The following is a 15,177-nucleotide window of genomic DNA, read 5'->3' on the forward strand; positions in this document are numbered from 1 at the left end:
CCGTTTCAGATTATTAAGATTATTCTTTTTATACTTTTGCTATTACATGACTGTTGCAAGAACGTTTATAATTTTTGTCATTAATGGCGTCGCTACAATAATCAGCCTACACAAAAATGGCCAGAGTAACATTCAATTATTACGCACTGAATCATATACAGGATAGGTACTTGCTACTGACAAAACACGCACTAGAATTATTAACCCCGCATACATATTCAGCACAATTATATTTCTGCTACAAATAATTGTATCAGTTACAGACCGCGAACAGTTAACGTCCGTCAGCGAGAACAGCAGAAGCGATAAACAATGAAACGAAAAAAACACACATTCTTCTTCTACAAAAGAACACAGATAATAATGTTTCTAATTTTGGTATCGCAGATAACTCTTCTCCGCTGTTAAGTCTTTGCAATGTATTTCTCCTATTTTTTTTATCTGAGGCAATGTTATAAAGTCTGGTACATTAAAAACCGGTATAACCTCCAGATAGTACAGCGCACGCAAGCAAACGTGCATTCACTTTGTTGAATGGGTGCCGGATGTCAGTTTGTAGGATGAAGTCCTCCCATGCCTGTAGCCTTTGGTCGGCCATTACAGTGACGGCTAATGTTGTTTGTGAATGATACTGGAGTTGTCGTCCGATGATGTTGCATATGTGCTCGATTGGAGACAGATTTGGTCGTCGAGTAGACCAAGGCAACATGTCGACACTCTCTGTACACCATGTTGGGTTACAACAGTTGTATGTGGGGGAGTGTTACCCTGTTGGGAAAGACCCACTGGAATGCTATTCCTGGATGGCAGCATAACAGGTCGAATCACGAGACTGACGAACACATTTGTAGTCAAGGTGCGCCATACAACCACGAGAGTACTCTTGCTGTCTGTCATACGAAATCGCACCCCAGACCAAAACTCAAGGTATAGGTCCAGTGTGTGCAGCACACAGACAGGTTGAGTGCTGGTCCTCAAGTGGCCTCCTCTAATTAATACGTGGTCATAATTGGCACCGAGCCACAACCAGTTTTCACCCTGCCTTTCAATGAGATCGCAAATGGTGGCACTGTAGGGTCAGTGGAATACACGCTACAGGAAATGTGGCCTGGAGCGGCTCTTGAAGTAACCGATTTGTGTCACTGCCGTCCCAACTGCTGCTCAGATTGCTGCTGCAGACGTGTACGATGCGAATGCCGAATACGATGGTCTTTCCTCTCGGCAGTGCCACGTGGCCGTCCGGAGCCCAATTTTCTGGCGACCGTACATTTTCGTGACCTCTGCTGCCAGCAATCATGTACAATGGCTACATTCTAACCAAGTCTTTCTGCAACATCGCAGAAATAACACCAAGCTTCTAGTAGCCTATTACATGAATTCATTCAACTCAGTGATCTGTTGATAAGGGAGTCTTGATCGCTTTAAAAGCGTTCTTGACCATTGCGAACACTCCACGTCCTATCTCAAAGGTAACCAACTCTTACGACCTTTACAGCGTGTATTTAAAGCAAACATGATTCGCATCCTCATAGTAGCTTTACTAGCGCCATTCTTATGCGACTGACGCGATATTTGAATATACATTCATCTTTCAGACGTAGAAACACGCCTTCAGTTTTCGTTATGTCGCACAGTTCCTTCTTGGTGTTGCGATTTTTCCATTAGTGTATTATTATACTAAAAATAAAATAAGTGCCATGCTGGCATATCACATAGTTAGAATATGTTGTGTGTGGATATATTGTCCGGCCGGCCGGTGTGGCCGTGCGTTTCTAGGCGCTTCAGTTTGGAACCGCGTGACCGCTACGGTCGCAGGTTCAAATCCTGCTTCAGGCATGGATGTGTGTGATGTCCTTAGGTTAGTTAGGTTTAATTAGTTCTAAGTTCTAGGCGACTGATGACCTCAGAAGTTAAGTCGCATAGTGCTCAGAATTTTGGATATATTGCCCCTTTAATAATAAATGTATATTATGTAAAAAAAAAGTATGGAATTAAACTAAGCTTTTGCTGAATCGTACAATACGTAGAAAGATAAACACCATTGTTAACTGGTTGTAACGAAAAAGTAAAATAATGAACGTATGTTACATTATGTTTAGTGATATTTAGCAAGAACAGTGAATGAAGGGAATCAGCAAATGATCGCTGCATAGTTGGAAGAGAATCAATGAATTAATTATTATTGTATTGGAAGGAATCTACATATGACGGGTTAAAGCCGAAGTGGTGTAAGTCACGTTTTTAAAATTATTGACTTAAGTGCTGCAATACAATTTTGAAATATACATCTGTTAAATGGAAGAATGGTGTAACTCACAGTTTTGTTCTTACCCCCATAGGTTGCATTAGCAGTTTCACTTGTGAATGAAACGGCCGCTTTGTTTACAGGCATCGCGGTGTAAATCTGACTTACGCCATTATTCATCTAAGTTCTTCTAAGATATGCTTTCGTACTGTGTAGTTTACGTGTTTTGGTGAAGATGTATCCTCAATTTTGATGAAGACACAAGCAGTGAACCCAGTATACTGCAAAATGCAGGATCTAGCGATGATTATGATCCTTCAGAGAATGAAATGTTTGGTTCTTCAGGTACGTTTAACTCACGTAGTCTATCATTGGGCCAATTACGTTAGTAACACATTATCATGTCTTTGCAGTTTAACAATGACTGGCCTCTAAACGTAATTTCACTGTAAATAATAGGCCGGCTGCGGTGGTCTTGCGGTTCTAGGCGCTGCAGTCCGGAACCGCGGGACTGCTACGGTCGCAGGTTCGAATCCTGCCTCGGGCATGGATGTGTGTGATGTCCTTAGGTTAGTTAGGTTTAAGTAGTTTTAAGTTCTAGGGGGCTGATGACCTAAGATTTTAAGTCCAATAGTGCTCAGAGCCTAGTAAATAATAGCAAACGTGGTGCGCGAGCTAAACAATGTAGCATAATTTCTGCAAAACAATTCGTAAAAATAATAACAGTCTTGATACACAACCACAAAACATCGTAGCATAACATTCGGAAAATAATTATGCGTGTTTGCTTGGTTGCAGAGGAAGAAGTGGAAATAATACAACATGAATTACCAAATCGGAGTAGAAAGAGGCAAAAAAGGGGGAGTACGAAGCAGGAAAGAAAGAAAAAAAGAAATTTGGGTCAGGCATATGAAACTAAGGAAGGGCGAAAGGTTCCTGAAAAGACGTTCTCAAACATAAATTGTAACTGCAGATCAGAATGTATAGATAAGAGATGAGAAGTGGCACGCAGAAGTTCATTCGAGACATTTTGGAATTTAGGTTGTTTTTCCTGTCAGAATGCTTTTCTACACTCCTGGAAATTGAAATAAGAACACCGTGAATTCAATGTCCCAGGAAGGGGAAACTTTATTGACACATTCCTGGGGTCAGATACATCACATGATCACACTGACAGAACCACAGGCACATAGACACAGGCAACAGAGCATGCACAATGTCGGCACTAGTACAGTGTATATCCACCTTTCGCAGCAATGCAGGCTGCTATTCTCCCATGGAGACGATCGTAGAGATGCTGCATGTAGTCCTGTGGAACGGCTTGCCATGCCATTTCCACCTGACGCCTCAGCTGGACCAGCGTTCGTGCTGGACGTGCAGACCGCGTGAGACGACGCTTCATCCAGTCCCAAACATGCTCAATGGGGGACAGATCCGGAGATCTTGCTGGCCAGGGTAGTTGACTTAAACCTTTTAGAGCACGTTGGGTGGCACGGGATACATGCGGACGTGCATTGTCCTGTTGGAACAGCAAGTTCCCTTGCCGGTCTAGGAATGGTAGAACGATGGGTTCGATGACGGTTTGGATGTACCGTGCACTATTCAGTGTCCCCTCGACGATCACCAGAGGTGTACGGCCAGTGTAGGAGATCGCTCCCCACACCATGATGCCGGGTGTTGGCCCTGTGTGCCTCGGTCGTATGCAGTCCTGATTGTGCCGCTCACCTGCACGGCGCCAAACACGCATACGACCATCATTGGCACCAAGGCAGAAGCGACTCTCATCGCTGAAGACGACACGTCTCCATTCGTCCCTCCATTCACGCCTGTCGCGACACCACTGGAGGCGGGCTGCACGATGTTGGGGCGTGAGCGGAAGACGGCCTAACGGTGTGCGGGACCGTAGCCCAGCTTCATGGAGTGGGTTGCGAATAGTCCTCGCCGATACCCCAGGAGCAACAGTGTCCCTAATTTGCTGGGAAGTGGCGGTGCGGTCCCCTACGGCACTGCGTAGGATCCTACGGTCTTGGCGTGCATCCGTGCGTCGCTGCGGTCCGGTCCCAGGTCGACGGGCACGTGCACCTTCCGCCGACCACTGGCGACAACATCGATGTACTGTGGAGACCTCACGCCCCACGTGTTGAGCAATTCGGCGGTACGTCCACCCGGCCTCCCGCATGCCCACTATACGCCCTCGCTCAAAGTCCGTCAACTGCACATACGGTTCACGTCCACGCTGTCGCGGCATGCTACCAGTGTTAAAGACTGCGATGGAGCTCCGTATGCCACGGCAAACTGGCTGACACTGACGGCGGCGGTGCACAAATGCTGCTCAGCTAGCGCCATTCGACGGCCAACACCGCGGTTCCTGGTGTGTCCGCTGTGCCGTGCGTGTGATCATTGCTTGTACAGCCCTCTCGCAGTGTCCGGAGCAAGTATGGTGGGTCTGACACACCGGTGTCAATGTGTTCTTTTTTCCATTTCCAGGAGTGTATGTGGGTTAATTAAGTAAATAAGTCCTCAACACAGGCGTCCTAGAGATGGGTCAAGATTGCCAAAGTCAACCAGCAATCAATTTTATATTCAAGTTGATGGAACTAGTGTTAAAGTATGCAAAAAATATTTCCTTCAAACATTCCAAATATCAGATTGGTGGATGACCAGAGCTGTACAAAAGTTGAAAATGGGAGAGCACCCAGGATCGGACAAACGAGGAAGTGGGATACCCGTGAACAAAATCTCTGATGAAAGAATGGATATTGTCCGGAAGCATATTTCATCTTCTCATTATACAAGAGCTCAAAATCCAAACAGAAAATATTTATCCCCTGACCTTAATGTACGTCTTATGTATAACTTATACAGAGAAAAAAATCTTACCTGTTAAAGAGCCCATTTATCGCAGATGTTTCACTCATGACTTCAACTTGCACTTTGATGCTCCACATAAAGATACCTGTGTGAAGTGTGACAAATACAAAATACAGATGTCAACTTTAGAAGATGCAACAGAAAGAAAGAACGTGGAAGTACAACACGAATTTCATCTTCGAAAGGCGGAGCCTGCTAGAACATCCATGAAATTAGATAAAGAAAAGTCACAGAAAGATAAATTGTATTATGCCTTCACTTTTGACTTGCAGAAAGCTCTACCATTCCCAAAACTGACCACTTCTGTGGCCTATTATAAAAGAAACATATACAATCTTGGCTGTCATTAGCTGTAAACTGATATTGGCTTTATGTACATGTGGGATGAGACAATGGCCTCATGTGGGTCACAAGAAATAGGTTCTTGTGTTACAAAACATATTACTACAAGAGCTTCAGCTTCAAAACATGTTGTCATCTATAGTGACACTTGTACAGAGCAAAATAGGAATTAGAGATTTGCATTGTGTCTCATGAAGTTGCTTCACACCAGTGTTAACGTCGACATTATGGACCATAAATTTATGGTTTGTGGCCACTCCTATCTCCCTAATGATTCAGATTTTGGATCTATAGAATCCTATGCAAGAGGTAAAACAGTTTATGTTACTGCTGATTGGTGCTCCATAATCGCAAAATCAAGAAGAAAGAAAGCTTTTATTGTTACGCAAATGTCACGTGAAGACTTCAAGACTACGAAAAATCTTGAACAAGCTATTACAATAAGAAAACAAAATGTCGCTAAAAAACCAGTGTCGTGGCTTAATATGCAGTAGATTCGTTTACTGAAGAACGAACCTTTTATGCTCTATTACAAGGAGACTCTTAATGAGAATTTTCCATTCTCCGCTCTTTGTCTAAAGCCAGCCAAACCAGGAAGGACAGATTCACTTGGACGTATTGCTATGAAAAACCTGTACCATGAACCAAGACCTGTAACCAAGGAAAAGAAAAGGGACCTGCTAGATCTTCTACTATACGTTCCACCCATCAACCATGCTTACTTCCAGGGACTTACAACAGCTGAAGCAACAGTAGATGATGCAGACCCGCTGGATGTTGTTGATACTGAACGTGACTGAACATTGTCATAGCTAAGAAAGGATATTTCGTTGTACTGCTCTTAGTTATTTCTGAAATATATCATTTGTCACTAAAAATACCTTTTAGTTCTATATAACATTACTGCAAATACAAGATTGCTTAAAGGCAAAATGGTGTAAGTCATTTGGGCCCTTCAAAAGACACATAATTTTGTATTAAACCGTTTTCAATTATGAGCACATTGAAACAATGACACCTTCCTGTGATGTAAAACACAAAAAACTGGTATTGATTTCTTGTGGAATTTATTATAAAGCTTCTCACAAAACCTTCTGTTTCTCAAAATGGATGATACATGACTTACACCACTTTGGCTTTAACCCCCTCATATCTTTACATATCACAGAAGTTATCTTGAATTAAAATTAAAATCGCACGTAATTTTGTGATGAATTGGGATAGTTCAACCGGTGTTTACTAAACCTGTACAATGAAGTAACGATACTTTTATTTTTCAGCGATGACACGAAGGAGTAATTGAAAGTAATTTATATCATGAATCTTGAGAGAGACTGATGAGGAATGTTTTTCTTTAAATTGAGCTGGAAGTAAAGGAACGTATAAAAATAATAATGGTGAAAGTATCTATAGGAGTAAAAGAGACGTGAGATATACTAATTAAATTTGTATATAAGCTATAACTTTTTATAGGGAAGAACATTACCAGGACATACTGGGCCAGTAGCTGTGGTTCCCACTCTCAGCTCTAATGAGGAAATAGTTATAGTGATACTATTCATAATGTATAAAGAATGAAAAATATGTAGTACAAGCAATTTTCAAAAAGGGTTTTCATTATAACTGTCTTACTGTAAAGGTCAGTTCAAATTGACCTTGCTATGGGTTTGGTTGAGTTGACTAAGTAGTATTTGGAAACCCTTATTTCATCATAGCAAGGAGAAATGTGAAAGTTCACCAGTGCACCAACAACATTTATTTTAAGCCTTGATTAAATGGTAACAACAGAAGAATTTTATTGATAACGACTGTTGAGCTATCAGGCAAAGTTCTAATAGGGGAATATATTTAAGCTAATGTTTGTATAAACGTGTTACAGAATCTGTGATCTATGAATTGGAATGAGTCAAATTATATTCTGAAGTGCTGGTCTAGGAAACAGTATTTTAAGTCATAATATGCAAGTAATGACAGCGGGGATACAATCCCAAGCATCAAAGAATTTCAGTCCACATGGCTGTGTAATGAAATATGTCAGAAATTTATGTTGTACATTGAGTTCTTCGTTGTGTTGTATTGAGCAGCGATTGTTGCATCAGCCCAAGATTATACTCAGTGTTGAATGTACTTAATGTTGAAGCGAAAGCTAATCAGGAATTTTATGGCATATAAGGTGGAACAATATACGAAGAACTTTGTTGCAGAATTTTTGATTTTATGATAGGTAAATCTGAACTTTGTGGAAAAGAAGGTTGTTGAGTGATAATATTGCAGTCTTATCTTTGCTGAAAGCTTTATAGGTTCAGTAGTATTATTTGGAAGTGTAATTGATACGTAAATTACCACTGACCATTTTATTCCTTGAAAATGATTTAATGTCTGAGACTAAAAGAAACGTTTACTTTGTGCAGAGTGAAGAAAAATGTACTATAATTTGCAGTCAGATAGGTGTTTAGTCAGTTACAACATGAAATGGTAGGGAACCTACATGAAATGGTACGGAGTTTGGATTTGGGAGCGGTAAGGCCCTGGGCACACAAGGCTCAGGCTCTTCATAATTTTACTACTATTTATTTATTCATGTTTACTTTAAGCTTTTAAGAAATGTGATTTTTGGAATCTAACAAACATTTAAGAATTTGCCTTAGAGTCAGCTATGATTATTAACGGTGATTCGGAATTTTTTTCGGAATTATATATTAACACGAGTAACATTTAAGAAAATACACATTTAAAAGACAATCCACCAAAGAGTCGAAATCAGAGGCATTTGCTCACAGTACTGAAATACAATTACAAGGCGATTTTAACACAAGCATTAGAATAACCATCATAAAATGTAAATAAAATATCTTTAAATTCCAAAAATGAGTTAATTCAGGTAATCTTTTAAATTTACTGAGACAGTAAAAATTATCAAAGTACGGAAATTTGTAAATCAGTTCAGCACCACAAAGGAAAATCAAATACTTTGAAAACAGATTCAGAGCATAGTTAAAAGGCAACTGAAATTTAATACATTAATCAAGGTAAGGTTATCAACTTGAGCTCTGGCAACGCTTCAACAGTTACTTGGTTCAGCTCAGATTCTCAAACATATTCAAAATAAACATAACAGGTGCAGATTATAGATTCCACGTGAGTACTGGCCCTGAGAACAAGAGAAACCGTTTGGCTCACAGAAGCAAATCCACAATTAAATACAGAAATATTTTAAAACAATTTGAACTTCTAATCATTCAGAAATACCCGCAGACTTCGAGAAGAATATAATAATTCCAATACCGAAGAAAGCAGGTGTTGACAGATGTGAAAATTACCGAACTATCCGTTTAATAAGCCACAGCTGCAAAATACTAACACGAATTCTTTACAGACGAATGGAAAAACTAGTAGAAGCCGGCCTTGGGGAAGATCAGTTTGGATTCCGTAGAAATACTGGAACACGTGAGTCAATACTGACCTTACGACTTATCTTAGAAGAAAGATTAAGGAAAAGGAAACCTATGTTTCTAGCATTTGTAGACTTAGAGAAAGCTTTTGACAATGTTGATTGGAATACTCTCTTTCAAATTCCAAAGGTGGCAGGGGTAAAATATAGGGAGCGAAAGGCTATTTACAATTTGTACAGAAACCAGATGGCAGTTATAAGAGTCGAGGGACATGAAAGGGAAGCAGTGGTTGGGAAGGGAGTGAGACAGGGTTGTAGCCTATCCCCAATGTTATTCTATCTGTACAGTGAGCAAGCAGTAAAGGAAACAAAAGAAAAATTCGAAGTAGGTATTAAAATCGATGGAGAAGAAATTAAAACTTTAAGGTTCGCCGATGGCATTATAATTCTGTCAGAGACAAAAAAGTGGTTCAAATGGCTCTGAGCACTATGCGACTTAACTTCTGAGGTCATCAGTCGCCTAGAACTTAGAATTAATTAAACCTAGCTAACCTAAGGACATCACACACAGCCATGCCCGAGGAAGGATTCGAACCTGGACCGTAGCGGTCGCTCGGTTCCAGACTGTAGCGCCTACGCACGGCCACTCCAGCCGGCTGTCAGCAAAGGACTTGGAAGAGCAGTTGGACAGTGTCTTGAAAGGAAGATATAAGATGAACATCAACAAAAGCAAAACGACGATAATGGAATGTAGTCGAGTTGACTCGGGTGATACTAAGGGAATTAGATTAGGAAATGAGACACTTAAAGTAGTAAAGGAGTTTTGCTATTCGGGGAGCAAAATAACTGATGATGGTAGAAACAGAGAGGGTATAAAATGTAGACTGGCAATGGTAAGGAAAGCGTTTCTGAAGAATGGAGTGCAGCCATGTATGGAAGAGAAACGTGGAAGATAAATAGTTTCGACAAGAAGAGAATAGAAGATTTCGAAATGTGGTGTTACAGAAAAATGCTGAAGATTAGATGGGTAGATCACATAACTAATGAGGAGGTATTGAATAGAATTGGGGAGAAGAGGATTTTGTGGCACTACTTGACTAAAAGAAGGGATCGGTTGATAAGACATGTTCTGAGGTATCAGGGGATGTATTCGAGGTCAGCCTGGAGGGTAAAAATCGTAGAGGGAGACCAAGAGATGAATACACCAAGCAGATTCAGAAGGATGTAGGTTGCAGTAGGTACTGGGAGATGAAGAAGCTTACACAGGACAGAGTAGCATGGAGAGCTGCATCAAACCATTCTCAGGACTGAATACCACAACAACAACAACAACAACAAAACATTTATTCTCCCATTAATAGTGTTACATACCTACAAGTTTAGCCTGTCATAAATCATCCTACTCTCCTATTGTTCAATGCTTATGCAGATATGTTTATTCAGTAAATGTCTTCCTCGGAATTCTAAAATGATTGATAACGTTTCTCTTGTATGAGCATTATTTTCTATTACAGCCATTGCTGTGAGCAGTCTTAAGTATTCCACTGATTCACTGAGAATGCTACAGTACACAGGAGTTTCGCAGTTCATGTTACACACTTCTATAGGTTGCAGAGGGAACGTAGCAGATGAAGTTTTATACAGGACCCCATGCCGAGAAACGTCATCCAACGACGACACAAAGCGTCCAAGTAGTATACGCCGGCACCTGTAAATTTATGTATATACAGGGCGATTCTGGAACTTTCAAAGATGATGGAAAAGGGTAAATGTGTCAACTTGAAGCGAGGGTCCCCACATCGGAAACGAATGAGTCGAAAGTTATAAGCAACAACTGATGCTTCTGACAGCGGAATACACGCACTGGTAGTGTTGTAGCTATGACTGTAGGGTAGGACAAAATCCAGAGGTGTTAGTAAGTATCCCATGAACATGGGCTCTAAAATGCATACCTTAGAGCTATGAGCACTTATTCGTCTTCGTTACTGTGAAACAAATCTCCTTTATTGAACAAATGCTCATAGCACTTGAAGGTATGCATTTCAGAGCGCATGTTTACTGGGCATTTGTTTCTTGTTTTGGTCCATACTACTACCTCTGAAAGCTGCCTGTCCCACAATCTCTGCAACAACAGTACCAGTACATGTTTTCTACTGTCACATGTATCAGAGCGTTTTTGCTTATAACTTTCGACACGGTCGTTTCCTTTACAGTGACCCGCACATCAAGTGACGTTTCCCGACATGGGTTCTTATGTAAAACTTGATCTACTAAGCCCCTCTACAGCCTCTAGAAGTGTAGGAACGTGAATTGTGAAACACACTGTATATACTGCAGAGATCAACTGTACATTTTTAGGCCGAATATTAACAGCACCACAACAATCTTACTCTAACGCTGCTTTAATGATTTCTGTCTTTGTTACTATGTGAGCTTTTTATTTATTCTATTGTGGAATTGTTTTTTTCTCGGTACATTAGACATACATAATATTTCTGAAAATATTTTCAATTCATGCACTACTGTGAGTGAAAAAAGTAGTTATGAAATTGATGTATTCAGTTTGTGTCAAGTCCGTCATGTACCCTACGCTGTGATTCGTGTAGCCATGTATGGAAGTGAAACATGGACGATAAATAGTTTGGACAATAAGAGAATAGAAGCTTTCGAAATGTGGTGCTACAGAAGAACGCTGAAGATTAGGTGGGTAGATCACATAACTAATGAGGAAGTATTGAATAGGATTGGGGAGGAGAGAAGTTTTTGGCACGACTTGACCAGAAGAAGGGATCGGTTGGTAGTACGTGTTCTGAGGCATCAAGGGATCACCAATTTAGTCACATGTCGTGTGCTATGATTGACTGGCAGAAGCAGATTGAACAACTGCCATTCTGATACAGGTCTGCAAAGCTAACAGACCACGTTTGGTTGTTGTCGTATTTATAGTTGTGTATTACGAAAATATGCATTTCCAGTGCTATACCACATTAAAGATCTCTCCATAATGCATGTATTTTAGTAAGGTATTGTTGTGTTCAACTATAGGGAAACGTGACGTTGCTGTATAGTAATGATACCAAAATTAGTATTTCTGAAAGACTATTACAACGTAAAAAAATGTTATCCAGTTTCTATTTGGTTACCTTGTTTTTTCTTCCTTGGCTTTACAATTCACAGTATCATCTCACTGTTGTTGTTGTTGTTGTGGTCTTCAGTCCTGAGACTGGTTTGATGCAGCTCTCCATGCTACTCTATCCTGTGCAGAATCTGCTTAGTGTATTCATCTCTTGGTCTCCCTCTACGATTTTTATCCTCCACGCTGCCCTCCAATACTAAATTGGTGATCCCTTGATGCCTCAGAACACGTACTACCAACCGATCCCTTCTTCTGGTCAAGTCGTGCCAAAAACTTCTCTCCTCCCCAATCCTATTCAATACTTCCTCATTAGTTATGTGTTCTACCCACCTAATCTTCAGCGTTCTTCTGTAGCACCACATTTCGAAAGCTTCTATTCTCTTATTGTCCAAACTATTTATCGTCCATGTTTCACTTCCATACATGGCTACACTCCATACAAATACTTTCAGAAATGACTTCCTGACAGTTAAATCTATACTCGATATTAACAAATTTCTCTTTTTCAGAAACGCTTTCCTTACCATTGCCAGTCTACATTTAGTATCGTCTCTACTCCTACCATCATTAGTTATTTTGCTCCACAAATAGCAAAACTCCTTTACTACTTTAAGTGTCTAATTTCCTAATCTAATTACCTCAGCATCACCCGATTTAATTCGGCTACGTTCCATTATCCTCGTTTTGCTTTTGTTGATGTTCATCTTATATCCTCCTTTCAAGACACTATCCATTCCGTTCAACTGCTCTTCCAAGTCCTTTGCTGTCTCTAACAGAATTACGATGTCATCGGCGAACCTCAAAGTTTTTCTTTCTTCTCCATGGATTTTAATACCTACCCATAATTTTTCTTTTGTTTCCTTTACTGCTTGCTCAATATACAGATTGAATAACATCGGGGAGAGACTACAACCCTGTCTCACTCCCTTCCCAACCACTACTTCCCTTTCATGTCCTCGACTCTTATAACAGCCATCTGGTTTCTGTTCAAATTGTAAATAGCCTTTCGCTCCCTGTATTTTACCCCTGCCACCTTCAGAATTTGAAAGAGAGTATTCCAATCAACATTGTGAAAAGCTTTCTCTAAGTCTACAAATGATAGAAACGTAGGTTTGCCTTTCCTTAATCTTTCTCCTAAGATAAGTCGTAAGGTCAGTATCGCCTCACGTGTTCCAACATTTCTACGGAATCCAAACTGATCTTCCCCGAGGTCGGCTTCTACCAGTTTTTCCATTCGTCTGTAAAGAATTCGTGTTAGTATTTTGCAGCTGTGACTTATTAAACTGATAGTTCGGTAATTTTCACATCTGTCAACACCTGCTTTCTTTGGGATTGGAATTATTATATTCATCTTGAAGTCTGAGGGTATTTCGCCTGTCTCATACATCTTGCTCACCAGATGGTAGATTTTTGTCAGGACTGGCTCTCCCAAGGCCGTCAGTAGTTCCAATGGAACGTTGTCCTTATCCATGTTTCGACTCAGGTCTTTCAGTGCTCTGTCAAACTCTTCATGCATTAACGTATCTCCCATTTCATCTTCATCTACATCCTCTTCCATTTCCATAATATTGTCCTCAAGTACATCGCCCTTGTATAGACCCACTATATACTCCTTCCACCTTTCTGCTTTCCCTTCTTTGCTTAGAACTGCGTTTCCACCTGAGCTCTTGATGTTCATACAAGTGGTTCTCTTATCTCCAAAGGTATCTTTAATTTTCCTGTAGGCAGTGTCTATCTTACCCCTAGTGAGATAAGCCTCTACATCCTTACATTTGTCCTCTAGCCATTTCTGCTTAGCCATTTTGCACTTCCTGTCGATCTCATTTTTGAGACGTCTGTATTCCTTTTTGCCTGCTTCATTTACTGCATTTTTATATTCTCTCCTTTCATCAATTAAATTCAATATCTCTTCTGTTACCCAAGGATTTCTACTAGCCCTCATCTTTTTACCTACTTGATCCTCTGCTGCCTTCACTACTTCATCCCTCGAAGCTACCCATTCTTCTTCTACTGTATTTGTTTCCCCCATTCCTGTCAACTGCTCCCTTATTTTCTCCCTGAAACTCTACCTCTGGTTCTTTTAGTTTATCCAGGTCCCATCTCCTTAAATTCCCAGCTTTTTGCAGTTTCTTCAGTTTTAATCTACAGGTCACAACCAATAGATTGTGGTCAGAGTCCGCATCTGCCCCTGGAAATGTCATACAATTTAAAACTTGGTTCCTAAATCTTGTCTTACCATTACATAATCTATCTGAAACCTGTCAGTATCTCCAGGGTTCTTCCATATATACAGCCTTCTTTTATGATTCTTGAACCAAATGTTACCTATGATTAAGTTGTGCTCTATGCAAAATTCTACCAGGCGGCTTCCTCTTTCATTTCTTTGTCCCAGTCCACATTCACCTACTACGTTTTCTTCTCTCCCTTTTCCTACTACCGAATTCCAGTCACCCATGACTATTAAATTTTCATCTCCCTTCACTATCTGAATAATTTCTTTTATTTGATCATACATTTCTTCAATTTCTTCGTCATCTGCAGAGCTAGTTGGCACATAAACTTGTGCTACTGTAGTAGGTGTGGGCTTCGTATCTATCATCTCACTATCGTTTCTGATTAACAATATATTCTTTCTGGAAACTGTCACTCCTAGAAATGAATGGTCTTTTAACTGAAAAATCATATTCGGCGTTTCTGTGAGTAGAAGCGCTTGCAGCCCCAAAATTTCTCCAAGAGTACCGAAAATACTTCCCCACAGCGACAGTACGCAATGGATTCCAACACAGGCGGCACTGTTGTCCACCTAACTGTAGTGCTATGAAGATCTGGGAACAGTGTTCCCATGAAAACTAACGTAGCATAGTCATACATATGAGATAACACTGCTGGTGCTCATTATCATATTAAATGGGCCCGTAAAACTTTGAATCTTGATTTCTGTGGAAATATTGAGAAATGCATCATACTACAGCAGCATTCGGTACACTTTCCAAGCGTAACATCCAGAATCGGATTAAATTATATGAGAGAATAAGCAAGAGAATGTATTACAAACTTTATTCCACATAACTTTAAGTTACTAATGGTAGCGCCAACATCCTTCACTGATATTCACACAATTACAGAAATTCTAAAGAAAAAAACAGTCTCCTATAATATTTATAGAATTTGAAACAGAATTCGGAAAAGTTA

This window comes from Schistocerca gregaria, chromosome 5 (assembly GCF_023897955.1).
Source record: "Schistocerca gregaria isolate iqSchGreg1 chromosome 5, iqSchGreg1.2, whole genome shotgun sequence".
NCBI lineage: Eukaryota > Metazoa > Arthropoda > Insecta > Orthoptera > Acrididae > Schistocerca > Schistocerca gregaria.